This window comes from Passer domesticus, chromosome 5, assembly GCF_036417665.1.
Source record: "Passer domesticus isolate bPasDom1 chromosome 5, bPasDom1.hap1, whole genome shotgun sequence".
NCBI classification, from domain to species: domain Eukaryota; kingdom Metazoa; phylum Chordata; class Aves; order Passeriformes; family Passeridae; genus Passer; species Passer domesticus.
In genome coordinates, this window is record NC_087478.1 from 70,425,775 (window position 1) to 70,445,776 (window position 20,002).

General features: G+C 39.7%; 1 long non-coding RNA gene across 1 annotated transcript; it reads left to right on the top strand.

Annotated features, from left to right (window-relative positions):
- Window positions 1-11,350: 11,350 nt before the first annotated feature.
- Window positions 11,351-18,898, top strand: LOC135301389 (uncharacterized). Its single transcript, XR_010363153.1, has 3 exons — window positions 11,351-13,260; window positions 15,195-15,379; window positions 17,936-18,898. It is a non-coding gene; the product is annotated as an uncharacterized LOC135301389 (long non-coding RNA).
- Window positions 18,899-20,002: the final 1,104 nt, after the last annotated feature.

Sequence of the window (20,002 nt, forward strand, 5' to 3'; positions counted from 1 at the left end):
TGAAAAAGGGCATCCAAGCTGTGAAGTAACAGTGGCAAAAACAAGACACAGAATGGGAATGTTTCTGAAAGTGAGCACAAGAATACAATTTAACTTCAATGTACCCAATGCAAGAAATATCTTCAAAATAAAGGTGCTGTGTTTACAGATGGGTAAAGTTTGGGTCAAGTGTCCCTTTCAAATTCTGAGTCACTAAAACCAAAGAACACATTTATTTTTTCTTTCCAGACTACTAAGCAATAATAATAAATTTGGAGGTCTGAAATTTTTCCCCTATGTTCTCAGTTCCCTATACTCAGTTCCCAGTTTCTTCTCACTGCTTTCCCCATTCCTCTGCTGTACTTTCTTCTTTCCTTTCAATTCCCTCATTCTCTCCTTTCATTCCTCAGTGCAGTTATTGCTAGACATCACACCAAAGGCTCCAGGTCTTTTCTCTGTCTCTGCTTTTTGCCCATTTTGTTCAGCTCAATGCAGCTGCTTTGTTTCACGGACTGCAGCACATGTTGTGTTTGTACTTTGCTAAATCCACAGGACTCCTGATCCAGTTGAGCTCCCTGATATTTGAGTGTGAATAATAGACAGTGGTGCAGTGGCTGGAAGTGCCAGCTTCAATCCATGTGCACAGAGGCAGAATCAAAAGGAAATGCCTCAAATCTGAATGAGCACAATCTCTTAGAGTTCCTCCCTGCTCCTCCCCCCTGCTCCAGGGGGAGGATTTTTGTGGGGCAGAACATGGGAGATAGCAGCACCTTCCCTTTACCCACACTGTATTTACAAGAGTGGGCAGTATCACCACTGGTCAGTGATCACCCTAGGTTTTTGCTTTTCTTTTTTTTTAACTTTCTCTGATAAGCGATTACTTTTTAACCAAAGGCAGTCATTTCTAGGAGAGTGAAGCGAGCAAAGTGGTTAGGAACCAGGTGTCCTGTGCTTTCCCTCCATGCCTCCCTCTCTCCCACTGAACACCTTTTACTGACTGCATCATGCTTCCAGCTGAGATTCATAGGATCTGTTAATTAATGCTGCCTAAGCCTTAATAGCTAACAGATATTTGATGATCCCCAATCATAAGATGTATTATCATCAGCATTATTGAAAATCTAGCTTCCATTATTTGTAGAAACATTGTGAACTCTATGTTGTAGTTTATGATGAAGTTAAATTATGACTTATTCACACTATTGTTAAAGAAATACACAGCAGAAGCATTCTGCAAATAGGATTAACATATATACATGGAACTTCATGAGGCTCAAGGAACAGAATAACCTACTAGAATTTCATGCATTAGAAGTCAGAGAATCTTTTTCCACCATCCCATCCTTTACCTCCCTCCCATAAAAAGTCCCCAACAAAACCACAAACAAACCCAAAACCACAGATGACAGAAGAAATAAAGGATGAGGGATTAATAGTGTTTCTCTTGACTCTAGGATTCACTCCACCCAGGAGAGATCAGGTTCAGAATTTTCTTTCCTGAGTTGTACCTGATATCAGAATTCTGTTCTATATGAAATAGATGACATATAAATTTTGACATTCTAATCAGCATATGAAGAACATAGAAGAAAATAAATATTAAACATCTTCACAATTAATTCAAAGTGGAATTCTTCTGTTATTACAGACACATGTATAAGTATCTGCTTAATATATATATATATATCAGGGAGAATGAAGCAGCCAGAGTTGGAATGAATGACAAGCAGCTGATTTTCTCCACAGGGCAATGTCTCTAAGTCCAACAGTACTCCGTATGTACAAGGCAAGTAGAAACCAAGAAAAAACTTATCTCTAAGCTTCATTGAGGCAAGCCTATCTTTGACAAAAAACTGGTTTAGAGCTGATTTATGAGCTCTGCTGAAACAGATAACCAGCAGATTACAAATATTCAAGATTTTTACACGGCTTTGTTTAGCTGCATCCCATCTCTTTTAGATTCAGTTTCAGGATGCTTTTAATTCAATAACTGCAGAAGCAACAACACTGATAAAAAGTATGTCTGATAAAAATGTATTTCACAGTCACAGGGGAGGCTTATTCCCAAGACACACTGATTCAGTCAGGATATGAAAAACAAACCATATTACATTATTTTTTTTTAATCAAACCTAGGTGACATAAATCAAGTGTAAGATTATGATTATGGAACTATCACAGGGAAATATGTGTAAATGACTTTCAGCAGCCTATTTAAGAAAGTAGAACAGGTTTATGACAAATAATTAAAAACCAAAGCAAACAAAAATACTACCACAAGCAAAACCAAAAAAAAGGAAAAAAAAAGGAAAAAAAACCCCTCACAACTTGGAAGAATACAGGTTTGAAAACATGAAAGAAAGAAAAGTAACATTGAGCAAATTCTCAGCTATTTAAGGGGTTTTGCAGTCTAGTCAAAAGGTAATGAAACACCCTTGTTTTGTTTAGAGGGACTCAGTCAAAAATACTTGAAGGTAATTAAATTTTCAAAACAATTTGAACTAATCAAGGTTTGCTGTCCTCAAGTGTGTGCAATATAATAAAAACCAATCAAAAAACCTATGAATAAATAAAAACCTTGGTCAGGAAAACAACCCCCTTATTAACCTAGCCCTAAGAAAGTTCCTGGTTAATAATGGCAAAAAGAAAATGTAGCAGAGACAGAGAGGCAGAAACTTCAAAAAGAGCAAAGTGGGAAGGCAAAATCCCACCAACCTCCCTGGCTCAGATTGAGAAGGGTCTGTGCTGGACAAAGGTCTGTATGACCCTGGTGTGCTGTGGATTTGTTTTATTTATTTGTTTTATTTAGAATGGTCTCAATGTCTCTGCCATGGCCATGACTCCTGCACACCTAAAAACACTGTTCCTGTTCTCTACTGAAGTCTGTTTCGACGAAAATGGGATCCCAAAAGAAAGCATGTTGGCACTGGCTATGAAATGCCAGATCCACTCACACACCATATGATCTTTACATCATATAAACTTTGCAGTTTATATGATGTAAAGCTCTTCCACGCCATGAGATTCCAGATTTGCGTGAGTGAGAGGGGACATGCTTGTGCTGAGAGAGGATGATAAAATCATTTTGATAGGAGTAATTGCTTCGTTAAAGGTGCTGAGGCAGTGTATTCAGCAGGACTACAGAATGAGCAGTGTCAACTGCTTGCAGCAATAGCACAGCCAAATCTGTCCTTTTTCTCTATATGAATATCCACAGGTTGTCCAGGTTAAGGGAGGGACACTTAAAATGCTGGCATATATAAAAATTTTCACTTAAAGTAAGCATGCATAGGTTCCATTTTTGACATTGAGTTGTATGCCATGGGTCTAATTTAATTTAAAAAAATCATCTAGATGGCCTTGGGAGCTGCATTAGACCATCTGCATGAGTGTCAGGACTTGCATGTTCTATTGTATATATTTTCCCTACATATGTGCATTTAAACAAATTTTGCAAAAAGACTTTCATATACTTTGTGGTGCCAGTATTGAATAATAATATGCAACATTTAAATACTGCAAAACAAAGCATCAAAATTTGATCTGCCTCAAGGGTGTGGCTTTGAAGGTGTCAAACATTAAGAACAAAGGAAATAGAAGAAGTGATATGCCAGATACACACATCTGTATCAGTTCAAACCCAATCCCCAGTCCCCAAAGCTGTCAAACTTGCAGGAGGAAAGAGAGATTATTTATTTTTTAATCTTCTAAGTACAGAAAGCTTGGAAAGGGCTCTGGGAGAAACTTCTTGTGGTTGAAGTATGTTCTACTCTCCTTTACCATAGCCCAAACAATTTCCTTTCTGCTTCCTCTAAACCTTTCTCTGAATGGCTGCAGCTCACAAGTTCCTGTAGTTTCAGCTGTTTCCCAGACACAGATTCCAAAGGGACACCACGCTCTGCGTAAGAGTGTAGCCCTACCTTTAGTCCTGACACATCAGGGAATGGGCATCCTGTAGAAAATACTTTTCTTCACCTAAAATCATAGGAAGGACAAGAATTAGGGGGAGACTGTGGGAACAGCAGGGGAGGCTCCAAGTGGGAATTCTGTCTGTCACCAGTGGAACAGGAGCTTCACTTGGGAAGTGCTGTCTTTTAAGCATTGCACTGATGTTGCATTATGCCTGGTCCCCACACCATCCATCAAGGAAAGCCCTGGGGTAGAGGGAAAAGTCCTCATGGGTTTTTTGTGCCACTGCATAAAACAGAACTGGTTTCTCTCCCTGTGAGGACAGATTCACACCAGACACTGCAGAAGAAGCAGCTGGCACTTGTCCTATCATGCTACCAGACATCTGAGTACAGACACAGCCAAGAGCTGAGCTAGGGGTCTACAGGAAAGAGAAAGGGCCATTTTAGGGAACAGTACCTGTAAACTGTTGGGAAATGCCCTAAATGACTATTACATAGTCTAATTTATTTATATGGTTATGCTTCATTATAGTGCTCCTTTGCAAGATTTATTCATTAGCAGCAAAAATGTCCAATTATTATCCTTTTGCCTTTTCTACTAATTAAACAGCATTTCTGTGTGGATAGGGAAAATCAAGCTTTTTATTATTATTCAGATTGTATGGTCTTATTTATCACGTAATTCCACTCCATGGTAGCATCAACTGCAATTTGTACATGACTTGCAGAGAAGATGGAACATTTTTGTTCTCCAAGCCATGCCTCATGCTGCACATGTTAGGACTGAAGATGTGTTCAAAACAAAAGAGTTGCTTAGATAGGGGGACTGGCCCTTTCCCTGTGATGCTTTGTGATGCCAGCTATTGGCAGAAGACTTGAATTTTTAATATCTAATTCCTAACTTAAATAATGCAATCTAATTAACCTGAGTATGTGTTTAATAAATGCTATTAATTATTTAATCAACATTCATTTTTATCAAATACTGAAAATCATTAAATAAGCACTGTCAAGAAACCTAGATATATTTATTACTAATGCTTTTGCTTGTTTCAGAGCTCTTTACTAAGTTATTTAATGTCTTTCTAAACTTTTTTTAATTTTGCTCCTACAAAATGTTTTCATAAGGAGCTTTGTTTCCCACCTGCAGGACAGAGGACAAAAAACAGTGAAGACCCTGTCTTTGACATCACTCTAGATATTCTCACTAGACTGACAAGGAACACCCATTTACCTAATAGTAAGAAGAAAATATTTGTGATCATATGGACCTCCCTAACCCTCTGTCCCCATCCAAAGTCAAATGGAGCCCACCTCTGCTTAGGGAATATCTTTGTCAAAGTAATCCATTACCACCGTGGAAAGGTATATACAGATATGCAACTATTAAGAGTATGCAAATACATATATTTATATATTGTTCTATATTTTTTTGAAAGTATATAAATACACAAACATAGCAGCACATTCCATTATTCAATTAAACATCAGGCTGCACAGAGTTAAGTCACTACCCCTGCAGGCAGTCCCACACAGTGGGGCCATGGGTGCTTTTCTCCCAGCACAGGAAGAGCTCTCCTGCTGAGTCTCCCTCACCTCAGCTCTCCCTGCCTGGGCAGAATCCTTCAGCACTGAGATCATTATTTCACCCACTGACACCTCTGAAATCCTGACAATCAATGTTCTTTAAAAATTAAAATATAAGTTTCAAGCCAAAATATCCTGGCTGCCTCAGTGCTGCAATGCTAAGTACAAGGGTCAAGCAATGGTTTTATGGTAACACACAGAGCAGTCATAAACAAATGGCAGCCCAGGCCACAGAGCTGAACATCTTGCTTTAGACAATCAAGGAAAGTTACAGGCACCTCATGTCAGCTACTCACAGTGCTGGATCACAACCTGAACACTGCCTCCACTCTCAGAGCGGACACTTTCTTCTAGAAGAACATGAAGGAATGGAAAGTTATACCATGTTCTTCTAAGCAAGATCTTAATTTCCTGATCTATTTTTCACCAGACACACAAGAAATGCAAACTTTGAATTTATACAAAAACCAGAGGCTTTAGAAGTTTCTAAAGTAACTATTCTCCAGCAGCAAAATTATATTTCTATCTCTGAGCTCCATCCAGGCCAGCTCTGGGGCATCCTAATAAGGAGATAAGGAAAGATTCTGTACAGAAGTGGATTAGAGCTGCTGGATCAATTGCATTGCATCAAGCTGTAAGAGGCAGAGCTCAGAAATCCTTCAAGAGCAGGTGTGCAGTATTGTGAGAATGTGGTGCACCTGCTGTTTGAGGAGTCACAGGGGAGAAGGCTTGCAGAGATCAGTGAGAGGCAGCAGAGGAAAAGTGGGAAAAGACTCCAAGAGCTGAAGCACAAGGTTCGAACTTCAACACAACTCCTGCTGATCAGGAGTTTGTATGGCAGACAGAACAGCACATGACACTGTCAGAGAGCAAGCTGCTCTCCTGCTGAGCAGCTGTACTCAGGAGTTGGGAGCTGAAGCAGGAGAATTAAAAAGCAAGGACATGCCTTGTTAGCACAACAAACATTCTGGAGATACTGAACTCAAGTGTATGTATCTTCAAAGACAATATATTATTCTGCAAATGGCACTGACTTCATCCATTTCTCATATTCAGCCCAAACTGCAGTCATGGTTTAGAACATTTCGAAAGGATTCCCACTACCAGGACCCAATGGAAACCAAGGAGGGCAGACAGGTGCTAACCTACTGAAGTCTCAATAACACTATGCCCTATGCAGTGGAAAGAAGTAGAACAATAAATCAACAAATGAGTGCTATGAGGTGCATTATTTAGTAAGTAAGGAAGGAAAAAAAAAATCTATGAAGGGACTGTTCTTTGATACTCTCAGGATAAATCAATTTAAACTTTGTACACTGCTCAGAGTATAGCTACAGAATTAATGTTCTGTGTAGCTACCAATCTAATCTCTTTTAGTAATGCACTGTGAAAAACCTATTATCTTACCTATAATTCTTACTGGCCTGTTTCTCTTTATTTCTTCAATACCAGTGTCAGCAGGCAAGTGTAGTCTGCCATTTCACAACAGGGGAATATTTTCACCCACTTCAGAAAACGTAATTTCACATGTGGGCCTTCATATGGGAGTTGTGGGGTTATTTTGATGGATGATCAGCAAACCAAACACCACGTAAACAGAAAACTGGAGGGAAAACACAAACCAGTAACTTCAGGAAAATGCAAACTCTTAAATGATGGACACTATTAGGGGACATCAAAATCATATACCTCACTTCTCCTTCTGTAAATATCCATTACAGCTCACTCTTGTTTTCTTATAACCCACTGTGTTGCTTACAGTTTAGGTGGCATTACCCCAAAGTTTTACGCAAGCAAGTTCCAAATTTTGCAAAACTTTGCAAATTTTGGCAGAACTTCAGCAGAAATAGCAAAGCCACAGCTGCACAGCAGGAGTGGCAATGGCAGCAGGAACCTGCCCCATCCCTGTGGAACAACTGCTGGGGTGCACCCCCTATGACAGGGGCAGCTGGCAGGTGCCAAAGGAGCACAAAAGCTGCTCAGGGGAATTCTTGGAATGCCTGGGAGGGTGGGCACTCAGCATGCCCACCTGCTACATCAGCTGGGGGCGAGGGAGGGTTTTCAGGGAGACATGCCTTTAGCACCAGAGATGTGTTTTTTTAAAAAACTCTCTGGACTGAAAGTGTGGGTTTCCAAAAAAGGTGCACAAATCATGGAAAATACCTGGAATCTTTAGTGGGCTTCTGAGAAAGAATTATTGTTAGCTCAGAGGTGAGATTCCTAGGCTGGGGCTTATTTGCTCTCTTCAATTGATAGAGAACGATGTCCCACTTGGATAAACTGCATGCAATTTAATGCAAAGAACACCTGCAGCTGCTGGCACTTTGGAAAATCTCTAAGGATGGCCTGAAAACATGATGCTTTGTCTCTGCCACTTCCTTTTTCCCTTGGTAAGGTATTTTGGGTAAATAAATGAGGAGAGTTCATTAGCGTGCAGTGGCTAAACAATTGTTAAGAAAATACTCAAGGGCTGTGATTTATGATAATTTTCATTGGAACAACCTAGGGAACCTAATATATAAATCTTCAAGATTGTGCAGCTCACTTTCTTTGAGCTCAGGCAGATTAATAGATAATGGCACTAATACCAAAACAAGTTAATGTCTTAACAGATTTTGCCAAGATGCTGTTAGTTAATCTGAAAAGCTAGGTATGCTCAGATTTATGCCACTGCTGTGCAAAAGAGAAGCAAGGAAAAGTCAGCTGCTTTCTGCTAAAACCACAGCAATATTCAAAGAATGTTTCTTCAGGATAACCTACAATATACCAAACGGAAAAGTTCTGGGGACAGGGCTGGGTTAGCACATTACAGATCTGCTTAAAAGGGGATCACAATCAGAGAACTCAACACCTCTCTAAACTAAAACAGGTTATTCTTATATATTTAAAATAACATATGTTCAAGTCCTCTCCCTAAAGACCTCTCCTCACCCAGTTCAGACACAGAATTCAAAAGTACCTCTTCCATTCTCAGAGATTTTGAGGTAATTCCTTGTGAGGGTACACAAGAAAGAGCCAAAGTATTATTTCCCTCTTTCAAGAGTGCTATTGATATTTTCTCCTCATTCTTTTCAACCCTTGCAAGTTGTTTTTAGAACAACTTTTTTACAAAAAGTTTTTACTTTTTTTTTTTTACATCTGCAAGTTGCTAGCCAAAAATTAAGTTAGTTATTAAAGATATGAACAGTTTAAAACATAGCATTGATAAAATTTATTGTATTTGCTGAAAAAATGTAATGAAGTGTGATGCATGTATTGTGCAAATATTATCAAATTACCATCCAATACAGGAAAGCACCTGTGTCACAGAAAATTCATTAAGGCCCTGAGGAATTTCATATGACATTTCTGGGTAACTTGATTTCTCTTTTTCCACCTAGGACACAGAGAGATTTTTCATTCTTGGTTTAAAAAGGAGACACCTCTCATTCAAACTTCAGTTTACTATCAAATGGCCATAGACAAAAATATGAGTTTCTTGATTTGCCCCCAGCATCAGACTGCCCTTGCAAGCAACTTCTGGCACTGTTTCAAGTGGAAGAGCAGATGAAAAAATCTAACATACATTTATCTGGCATATTTATACATCCCTTGTGCCTCCATATTGATGCTAAATGTCAGATGGCATGTTCTCCTGATTGTTCCTACTGCAGAAATTAATTTCTGCTTAAAACAGAGACAGAAGTACACTGGAATGATCTTATGCCCAAATTCTCAACCCCCAAGCAAAAACATATAAAAGGGATCAAAAGCTTCTGGATCTTCTTTAATCTACATATCTTATTTCTCCAATCAAACACACCAAGTTGTTTGAATCTTCTCTGTGACTTTGCCTGACTAATATACCACTCTGTAGGGTTTGGGTGGGTTTTTTTCTGTTTTCCTCTTGCCTTTATATTAACAGGCCTTCAAAAGGAAAAAGATCTGTGAGACTGCTAATTTGAGAGTTGACAAACACAACTGCACCATCAATCTTCCTCACCAAAAATAATGAGTCTAAACTTTAAAAAATTTTAAATTAAGAGCACACCTTCTCCTCCCTCAATTAAAAAAAAAAAAAAAAAACACACCAAAAAACCCAAACTGAACCAGAATAGGGTTGAGGATACACCATGTTACCTGCAGCACAATCCAGTTAAAGCGCTGTAATGCAAACCCAAAGAGAAAGGAGCAGGAACTTTTGTTCCTCAGTTTGTACTGAATGGACAGTTTATGCAGGGTGCAATGTGTCTCAGAGGGCAAAAGCTCTCTCTGATGCATATTTCAGTCTGGCCATTGACACTGGATCCTGGAAGTAGGCAGTCAGTGGGAAGCAGGTGGCAGGGCATCCATGGAAAACTGGTTTTAGTTGAAACCAGTGTCCATGGGCCTGGCCATCAACACAATCACTACCCTCTGCAGCCTCAAGGATTCTCCACATATTTCCCAGAAGCCTAGCTGGGCCAGGTTGGAAGGGACCACAGTGGATCATCCAGTCCAATCTCCCTTTTCAAACATGGTCAGCCCAGGGCACATTGCACAGGATTGTGTCCAGGTGGTTCTTAAGTAGCACCATGAGGGAGACTCCACAACCTCTCTGGGCAGCCCATTTCAGTGCAAGGCCACCCACAAAGCAAAGTTCTTCTTCTTTGTGATGGTTCAAAGGCAGCTTCTTGGTAATCAGTGCCTGCCTCTTGCCCCTCGTTCTGGTTATAGCTTTGGTTCTCCACCCATTTTACTCTCACTCAGTAAAAGTTTCATCAAACCATATTTCTGCCTCTTCATTCACATGAGATTTGCTTAAAGCTTTGAGACACACGTCATCTTCTGCTTCTCTCTCACCTACAAGTCTTGTAACCACATTGTAGAAGAAAATTAAATTGGTTTGACATAATTTGCTCTTGACCATTCTATGAATAATTTCTTGCTATCACTCATAAATCCCTATCTGACTGAATTTAAACTGTGCCTGCTTTACACTAATTAATCTAGAATCTCCCTCAAAATCCACTTTTCTTATTTCTTCCACTTCTGTTCCCTGACACAGTGTCAAGCTAAATGATTTATACCAGAGTATCAGATTTCTGTTTCTTCAAAGAAGAGTGATGCCTGCAGATCTGTTACTCACCATCTGCTATAACAAGGGGGACAAACTGAACCTACCAGCTTTTTTTAAGCAGCCTAACAAATAATCACTTCTTTGCAGACTGGCTATGGAATTTCTTGCCAGTGGAAGTTGTGAAGGCAGACACAAACAAGGTCTACAAAAAAAAAAAAACTAGAAAGATTCACAGACTATGGCTTTACACACAGAGAGGCAAAGTGATGAGGCAAATGATAGTTGGGAATACAGTCAGGAAGAAAAGTAAAAAATAGTATTTCAAATTTGTAAATGAAAGGAAAGCATCTTTAACATTTCTGTTACAACAAGAGTGCAAAGGGAAAAGAAGTGAGCAAAACTGCAATTCTCTTTTGCTTTTTTTCTTGTCTTCTTACTATAAAAAAATACTTATGGTGTAACCATATTTCCAGCTTCCCTAAAAGCAGTGGCCATCTGGGGCTGAAAACAGTGGGCAGATATCCAGTGACAGGAGAGGAACTGTTTCTGCTCAGGAGCCCAGGCTGTGACTTTTGCACACACGGCAGCATGGTGTCCACGCAGCATGTCTGAAGTGCAGAGCCCCACGAGCAGGTGCCAGCAGCCTGAGGGCACCATGAGCCTGCCCTGGTGTGAGGAGATACTGCTGAGAGGAGCCACAGCCCTGCACAACCACATCTTAAATTGCCTTTTTAAAATTAGAAACACCTGTTAGCAATGGGCAGCTATTGCTCACACCTGCTGAAGGTGCTCAAACCTGTCTGCTCTGTCATTAATTTTCTGTGGGTCTCAGCAGTGACTCCTGTGTTTGCTGAGCTACAGCAGGATGTTCAGTACAGAACAAAGCCTAAAGCTGAAGAGTTACCCTCATTTCTAAATTGGTTGCATGCAGCATTCAGGCACCTCAATCTGTTAATTACTATGTCTGGAAAGCCTTGGCATACATATTCATCACCTGCAATTGTCATGCTGCCAGTTTTTGCAATTTTAATCACTAACTTCATGATATCTGGCATTTTTCTTGAAGTTGAATCCCTCAGAATTGTTTGGTTTCCTGACAGTCTCAGTATTGCTTCTTTTTAAAAAAGAAAGTCTAAATTTAAGGGCCTGAGATTTCAAAGAAAAAACTGAAATGTCAATATCTGGGGGGGAAATGAAGATTTTGAAGAGTTGTAAGAATAAATGGTTTCTAAAATATAACTTCAAGAAAAGCAAAGTTCACTTTAGTTTAAAAAAGAAAAATTGGAGGAGTGAGATTATAGAGGAAAAAAACAAGGTGGGCTGTTGCAGTCAATATGATCATTAATTACATAAGGTATTACAATAAATGGTGATCATGTGAGCCAAGAAGGCTCTTGGAGGATGAAGGCAGAGGAATTTATTCCCATTTGTAACAGAATGAGAATTATTAAGAGTTTTATGACTTCTGGATCATCAGAGCTGGCTGACTGCAAAAACTATGGAAATGTTTGCCAGCTGCCTATGAATTATAAGATCAGACGAACAGCTGGGAAAGAGCTTCACAGAATACTTCATTGTGCTTTAGACCTTCCATGAAGCCTCTTTCACAATTTTGCTTCTGTAATTCAACACATCTTGTTTTTTTAGCAGCAGCATGATTGTGATGCACAGCAACTTCTATTAGTGGAGAGCAGCAAAGGCAACACTTCTGTTTTACTCCACATCATCTTTGCCTGAGAGGAAGATAAAAAACACCGGCAAAGTTTGATAAGAAAATATTTTTTTTTCTCCTAAGTTCTCCTCTGTGTTGAAAAGGAAGTGCTATGGATCAAGGCAAAGGCATGTTTCAGTACTTCATTATCCTCACAACTGTGTGACATTGCTGTGAGCACCCTCAGAGCAAAGCTGTGTCAAAGTGAGCTGCAGATCAGCGGTGCAGGGCTGCTCCTTCATCCCATGCTCTGCTCCTCAGCTGGCTTTAGGGCATGCTTTCCAAGGAGTGACCTCTTGGCTCTGTACTGCATCCTCCTGCTATTCCTGTAGCAGGGAGTATGAATTTGAAAGCAATCCTGGTTATAAAAGCAGCAATTGTGCTTCCTACTTTGGACCTTAGACCTTAGAAAATACTTCAGACTAATTCTCAAGTTCTCGCTGTCTGAGACTTGGGAGCAAATTTCTTTTTTAAAAGTCTCTCTCTTCCCTAAGTGTTTATCAACCCATCCATGTCCATGATTTGTTGATTTCAAATCCTAAACAATTTCAATTCAGAGTTATGCAACCCAAAAGCACATGTATTTTCCTGCCCAATAAAGTTTGTTTGAAGAGATTAAAAATAATTATGAAATAACTGTCCAAGAGACAAAGAGTGTTTAGGGCATGCCACTGAGTTGAATCTAATTCAAGTCAACAACTGCCAGAAGCCAGAAGTGTCTGAGTTTCCTTTGACTGTTAGGACAAGCTTGTTGCTGGTTTATCCTCGACAAAAATACAGACACATCACATAATCCTTCAGCTTTTTGGCATCCTCAGGAAAGAAGATGGGAACTGAATAGTCTCGAGGCAGTTTCCCACACATTATTGAACTCATCTCTCCAGACAAAAAGAGCAGTGCATAACAAACACAGGTGTATCAATAAGTACTAACTTCAACAGCAAACACACCCAGGGCAACCTTCTCCAGAAGTGTAAGGGTATCATCCTAAAACATGATATCCTTTAGCTGCAGAGGAAGCTTTTTACAAAAAGGTAAGAAAACAAAGAAAATATTAATTTATATCTTATTTCATTGGAGTTTGCCTTGCTTCTAGTTGTGTCATACCTGCCCAGCAGGAGGAATACTGAATTAATCAATTAATCAATGCAGCCCTTCTTCACAATGAGCAACTTCAATTTAAATAAGAGTTTTTATGTCCATAATTTGTAATTAGTAATCAAGAGATACTGCTGCTGCTTCTTGAAATATTTCACAGAACTGCAGGAATCACTAATGTGTTTGATTCTGTTCCATTTAGGTTAATCTGAGGTCTGTTGCTGACCTTTGTGAGGTATACTACCTTTAAGTATAATCCTACTCATTATTAGTGCTAATGACTACAGCTCCCTCAATTGCTTCATTTCAGCAGTTTCTGCCAACTTTATTTTTCCTGACTGGCATCTGAAACAGCAACTTATTTTAAGTGAGCTCTGAAAGTCCCGAATTTCTCCCAGCTCTTACTTATTTAATCATGAGGATAAAAATCAAAGATCTGTATCTACTTTAATTTTTCTCTTTTCAAAATTCTACAGTCACACTCATAAAGCTAAGGTCATAAAGGGATTCCTACACTCTTTGGTAGGATAACAACTCATACTTCACAGGAAATTCATGCAAGTAGGTCTGCAGTCCAGACAACAAAGTCTGCTGGGGAAAAGGAAAAGGAAGTTATGTGACTCTTCTCTACACGTGCAGTACAGCCCCCAGTGACATTCTGCTCGTATGTGTTTCATGGCTTTTGTGGCAACAACTTTTAAAATGGTCCACTGACAGTTTATTTATCAGACTTCAGTGTTGCTCTATTTCTCCACTGAAAACAAGAGGCTCTGTCTTGTGTAGTCTCCTGTAGTCCCTTTTTCAACATCCTGCATCCCAAAAGAATGCACCTTGGAACTATCTCAGATCTCTGTAGAGAGGAGAAACTGGAATACCAATTTCTAAGTTAGAATATTTATCATAGCTGCGACAGCAGTAGCATTTTCAGTCCTATCTTCCAAATAATTTTGCACTGCATGACTTTCTGGCTCCTGGACATGGTCAGACTTTGGCTGTATCTGAAAAAATAAGAGTGGAGCAAAATGGGGATGAGCATCCCCAACACCTTTTTTTACTTCCCTTTCTGTCCAGGGAAGCTCAGGCAATTTTCATTGTCCCAGTGAGACAGCAAATAATGACCATCATAGAGAAAACTAAATAACTTCAATGTAGTCTGATACCAATGAAAAAAAGAAAGAAACTCAGCCATTTATCATTTACTAGTGCAGAAGATGGTGTCTCTCAGAGTGCTGCATGGGTGCTCTGCAGCTCTGCCACGTCCTGGCTAAACCTCACAGCTGAGAAGTCAGGAGATCTCCCAGCAGTGGCAGCTGGGTTGGGTTCTGTCCCTTCTGCCTTGCTGGAAGGTCAGGAGGATGAGCAAGGCTGGCTGGGGACCGAACAGGCTCAGAACTTGTGGCCATCAAAGCATGAACCCGACAGCACCAACCAAGAAAACTCCCCAAAGAACTTCAATCAGATGACTTTCAATATTAGGGTAAAAATTTATCCATGCTTTCCTTTTCCTCTGAAGTAGAAAGGGTGTCCAAAAAGTGGTTTTCTCATGATCTTTAAGAAAAGGAATCTTATTCCTGAGAAAACCATTTTTCCTCCATATTAAATGAATATTAATTTCCTGAGAAAAGTGTAAGATTTTACGATTTCACAAATAGTGGTAAATAATAGAAGCCCCATCTCAAAGTCTGGGACATTCCCATCTACTAGCTGATATTAAGTGTTTCTTCATCACTAATCCAGAGACACAACTGCAGCCTTTGATAACTTTAACTTGCAAGTCATTCTAGCAGTGCATGAAGTGTGAATATAATTACAGTCTCAGAATATTAGTATTTCTATTGTACTGAAACTCTGTTCCACACACCTCCTTCAGATAAGATAGAAGTGTTTGATGTGAATACGTCTTCAATTAACATTTCTGGAAGATAATGGAAGGCACTGATTGGAAAATCCTTATCAAGGTAAAAGTGTTTTAGAACTAAAGAAAAAATGTGCCTGTCAGACCTCACTGCAATCTCAGCAATGTCTGCAATTGAAGAGGGGCTTCATAAAGTGCAGGTGAGCACTTCTTTAGCTGTAAAGTTACACATTAACAGATAAATATCTCTAATTATGCATATACATAAATAAAAATCATTATGTCATGCTCTGTTTGTAAGAAAAGTAAAGGTGAAGACGGTTTATCCAGCATCTGAGTGTTGGGTATCTCAGAGCAGGACACTGCAAAGTGTTGAGGATCGTGCAGTGCTTACTGTGGTACATCAGAGCAGGCCAGGTGCAATTGCACCCATGCTGTCTGTAAGAACAGAAACCAAGAGTTTTCAAGTTTTTCTCCTGCAGCTAAGCTTCTTCACTCATGAAGGACAACAGAAAAGCAGCAGCCAGTGCCTTTGTGTGTGTACCTGCAGATAAGCAGTGGGCACAGCCAGCCACCAGAGGGAAGGATTCCTGTGCAAAGTGAGCACTGCAAGAGGATCCTGTACATGCTGCCATAAGGGTTTGGGCTTCGCTTTTCTGGGAATGAAGTTAATTGATTAGCAGTTTCCCAGTAACAGTAAATACTGTTCCACCCTGAAGGTATATAGAAGATCTTTCTCTGCTTGAGCAGTTTGACAAGTTGTGAAGCAGAAGATGAGTTTACAGCCCAAAATGAGAATACCTGAAAACAAGCCAGCTTTAGGTCAGCTGGCTGACATTTATGCTGCACAGAGACACAGCACTGAGCAGTTCTACTGTGCTGATTCAGGAGGGAGTAGCAAAGTTCAGGATTCACCTTAGCAGGGCTTCTTATGCTCAGATTTATGGTTTTAATATAAAATATGTTTAATCTGCTTAGCAAATTTGATTAAGAAATTACCAAGAATGGGAGAGAGGGAAGAGAAGTTTTATTTAGTAGGGGAAGAGGTGATGGATTTAAGGAAGGTATAACCCCAAAAAGTATAAAGATATGGAAATCCAGATCTTTGAATGCATCTTGCTTTCCTCAGGAGGGCTATTCTACTCCACTGACATCCATGGAGAGGACTTAGACAGCCATCTGCTCTTTTTCCCAAAGACTGTGGGAAAAAGTTTCATCAGGGTTCTGCAACACTGACACAAGCACTGAAGTTGTCTCTCAGAGTAAGCCCTTTGAAAAGCTGTGGCCGGCAAACATGCTTTGCTACCAGGCTGTAGTTCAGCATCTGGAAAAAATGGCCATGAAAGATTACCCAGGGCTGCAAGGCAGAGAATGTTGCTAAAGGAAGGCTCTTTTGGCTTGGCCTGAAATTCAGAAAGATGGATTTCTAAACATACATGTTACATATGTACTCATTGTAACTCAGAAAATCAGAGATAAACTCTCCCCTGTGCTTCACCAATGCTCTCCAGATGAATAAACAATACCCTTCTTGATTAATGTATGCAGATGGCATGTTTTTCCCCTAGCATTTTTAATATATGGCCCTATATGGGCCACATGCTTGGGAAATCTGCAGTGACCAGGAGGAGACGTGCCCTAAAGTCAGTGCAAAAACATCCAGCTGGAATTTAAAACTGCAGTGGTCCAAACACAGCCACACCTGTGCATGGGGTTTTTTGGTCTGTTTTGGTTTCTCAAATGTAGGCTTTGTAGAGGTTCAGTTTACAGAAAACCCTCCACATCCCCAACTTCTTTTGAGAGGATGACATAATTTTCAGCTCGCTCACATCTCCTCACCCAGCACAGAGGCGTTTCTCACATCCCATGCACATCCCATCCAAACCACCACATCCCATTAGCAGCAGGGAATGTTTGCTCTCCCTCCTCTGTTCCAATATACCAAATATTGCTGTGAAGGGTGACTGTGCTCGCAGTCACTCCCAGATTGGTGCTATGAAGAATGCAGAAAGAGTTTTATAATTTTTTTCTATTACAGAAAGATGAAAATGGAGCCTGATAAAGATGGTTCTTTTTTGGCACTGTGATCCTGGAATGTATTACTGTTAGATAATTAGACCATAAGTCTCCTCACAGCAAGTCTCCTGGCTTTACAGCCACCTGGATTGTTTGCTAAGCACCCAGAGCACTATTCATGCTTTAAGAACAAATTAATTATCATGAGTCAATTAGCAGTACCCTAGCCACACTAATGGGTAGACTGGATCATCAAGCAAACCTATTCAGAAACTTTATAAATAATATTCTTCCTGGAGTTAGCATAATATTATTTTACAAGCTTTTATTCTTGGTTTCCTTTCTAACTTTACTTTAACATGAAAAATGGACATTGAGTCTCTGGCTGTTTTGTGAAAGTTCATTGTTTATTTCAACTTTTTTTGGATCTATGTTACAAGTTTGGCCGCTTGAGCTGCCTGCTGATGTTTGTGTCCCTGACTTGAGTCTTCAAAGCTGAGCACTAATGATCAACAGAAAATAACAAAATAAACACCATTCAGCATGAATTTTTATTAAAAAATAACATTTTCCAGGATTTATGAAATCAATATTTGGAAATACTCTCCTGACCTTCCTAAAACTCTCACGATCCTGGGTCAACTGCAGTCAATATGGACTGAAAGTAAATAATTTTTGTGTTCTTTAACTTTAGGTATTTGTACAATATCTTCGTTTTGTTTTGTTTTATTTTTATACAGTTGGATGAAAAAAAATCATCATTGGAAGAAATCACCCAGAACTACCTGATCAGAGAACTGAGCAAACCAACCTGAGAAGCACAGCATGAATAAATGTGGTGCCATATTTCATTGTCTCCCCAGAGTAAAAAAAAACATTTGCTCTATATTTTAACAGATATACCTGCTTCTCAACTGGTAGCTTGACTCAATGACTGGAACCAGGCAAAAAAAAGAGCAGGGATTCTACAAATGAACTCACTCCAAAATTATGTCCCCTGTGAGGGATTTAGTTGGGGGAGGAGGGTTCTGCTTTGTTTTTCTCTGGAAAAGAATATTCTGAGCAGCAGTTTTTGATTTAGAGGGCACGATTCTGCTGCATAGCCATTGAAGGTCCTAAATCATAAGGGGTCCATAATCATTAGTTAGAATTGCACTAACAATAGAAATGACAAAACTGGTCTCTACAAAAGGATGCTTAGAGCTGTAGGCTGTTGTTTTCTGAGAATAAATAGGCAGCAAAGAGAAAATAGAATGTGCTTCTAAGCAGTTGGCTGGTGCCTGCATTGTGTAGTTCAGTCAGAGCTGGCACATCTTTGTTTGAGGAGCCCCTTCTGATGTAGCATTTCTGCATTCCCTGTGGGGATACATCACAAACATCGCATCTCTCGGGGACAGAATAAACTCTAATCACAAGAAAATCTGCCAGCAGGATATTAGTAGGAGAATTTACTCTGGAAACAAAATAGTGTATGAACTCACTTCTAACCATGTGGACAAGGACATTTCATTATCACAGCCCTTTGCCTCCCTTCTATTTAACCCCAGAGACAGCAGGACAACCCTCCTAGAGGATGCTAGAGGGACAGGGGGATGAAGGGACTTCAGCAAAAGGTCTGCTTCTTCCTACCAGTAAAGTCCCCTTTTAGACAAGGATGACAAACACATGCTAGGTTTAGAAACTACTTGTTTGCTTCCCCTGAACATCACAAAAATTCAATCCAGCAAAAGGTATTTTGTCACAGTCTTCAGTGCATTTGTGACAGCTGGTGACAGATTTGTTTTGGAAATCACGTTTTGAAAGGACCTAACTTTGCAGGTTTCCTTTAAGCCTCTGATCCAAAGGGCCTGCCATCAAGGCAGACATCATAATTTCTATCCTATAGCTTCATTTTTACCAGAGAGAGAATGTTCCATGGGATGTCCAGTCTCTCACACATTGGCCTTGTTTTCAATTAATGTCTACCTGACAGACAGTCCAGGATCCACAGAGATTTCACTGGTCTGCAGAGAGAATTCCAGGGTATTTTTTCAATTAGGTTGCAGAGCACAGTGATGCTCTGAACACAGGGCTGTGTGTGTAATCTTAGTTTAAGCATTTGACAGTGCATCTATTTACTCAGCCAATGCAATTAGTAGCTTCTTTTGAAGATTGCCATGAGACCAGATCTGGCTGGGCTGAATCTCTCACTAGACAGGTGAAAAAAAAAAAAAAGGCAGGTTGGGATCTCAACTACAGATTTTGAGAGAATATTTCAGGAAAATGGCAATGATTACAGAGGAGAGAACAGTTCTCTTAAATCCAGGCAAAAGAATGACACACTGAGAAATAGAGGTGGTCATGTAATCACTTTTGGACAGTAGATAACTGCAAGGATTTGGATTTTGTTTCTGCATCATTGTGAAGACCCTTAGACAATAATTTCATTTATCTGACTCTCAATTTGATTCCATTTCCATTTTCTCCCCTGACACCTGTGGATGACAAGAATTAGTGTAAAGTAAAGGCTAGAAGAGGCAAAAAAAACCCCAAAAAAAACCCAAACAAAAAACAAAACAAAACAAAAAAACCCACAAAAAACCCCAAACACAAAAATAAAAACCACACAAACACACACACACATAAAAAACACCAACATTTAAAAATTTGCCAGCTATTCCTACAAGATCTTTCAGTAAGGCATCCCAATGGTTTTGTGCTGGTTTTACCCCAACTGAAAGACTGGAGTGAGCAGAAATTGTGCATGGCCATACAGATATTTCCTTAGAGATAAACATTTAATCAATGGCCTCTTCACATACATAATC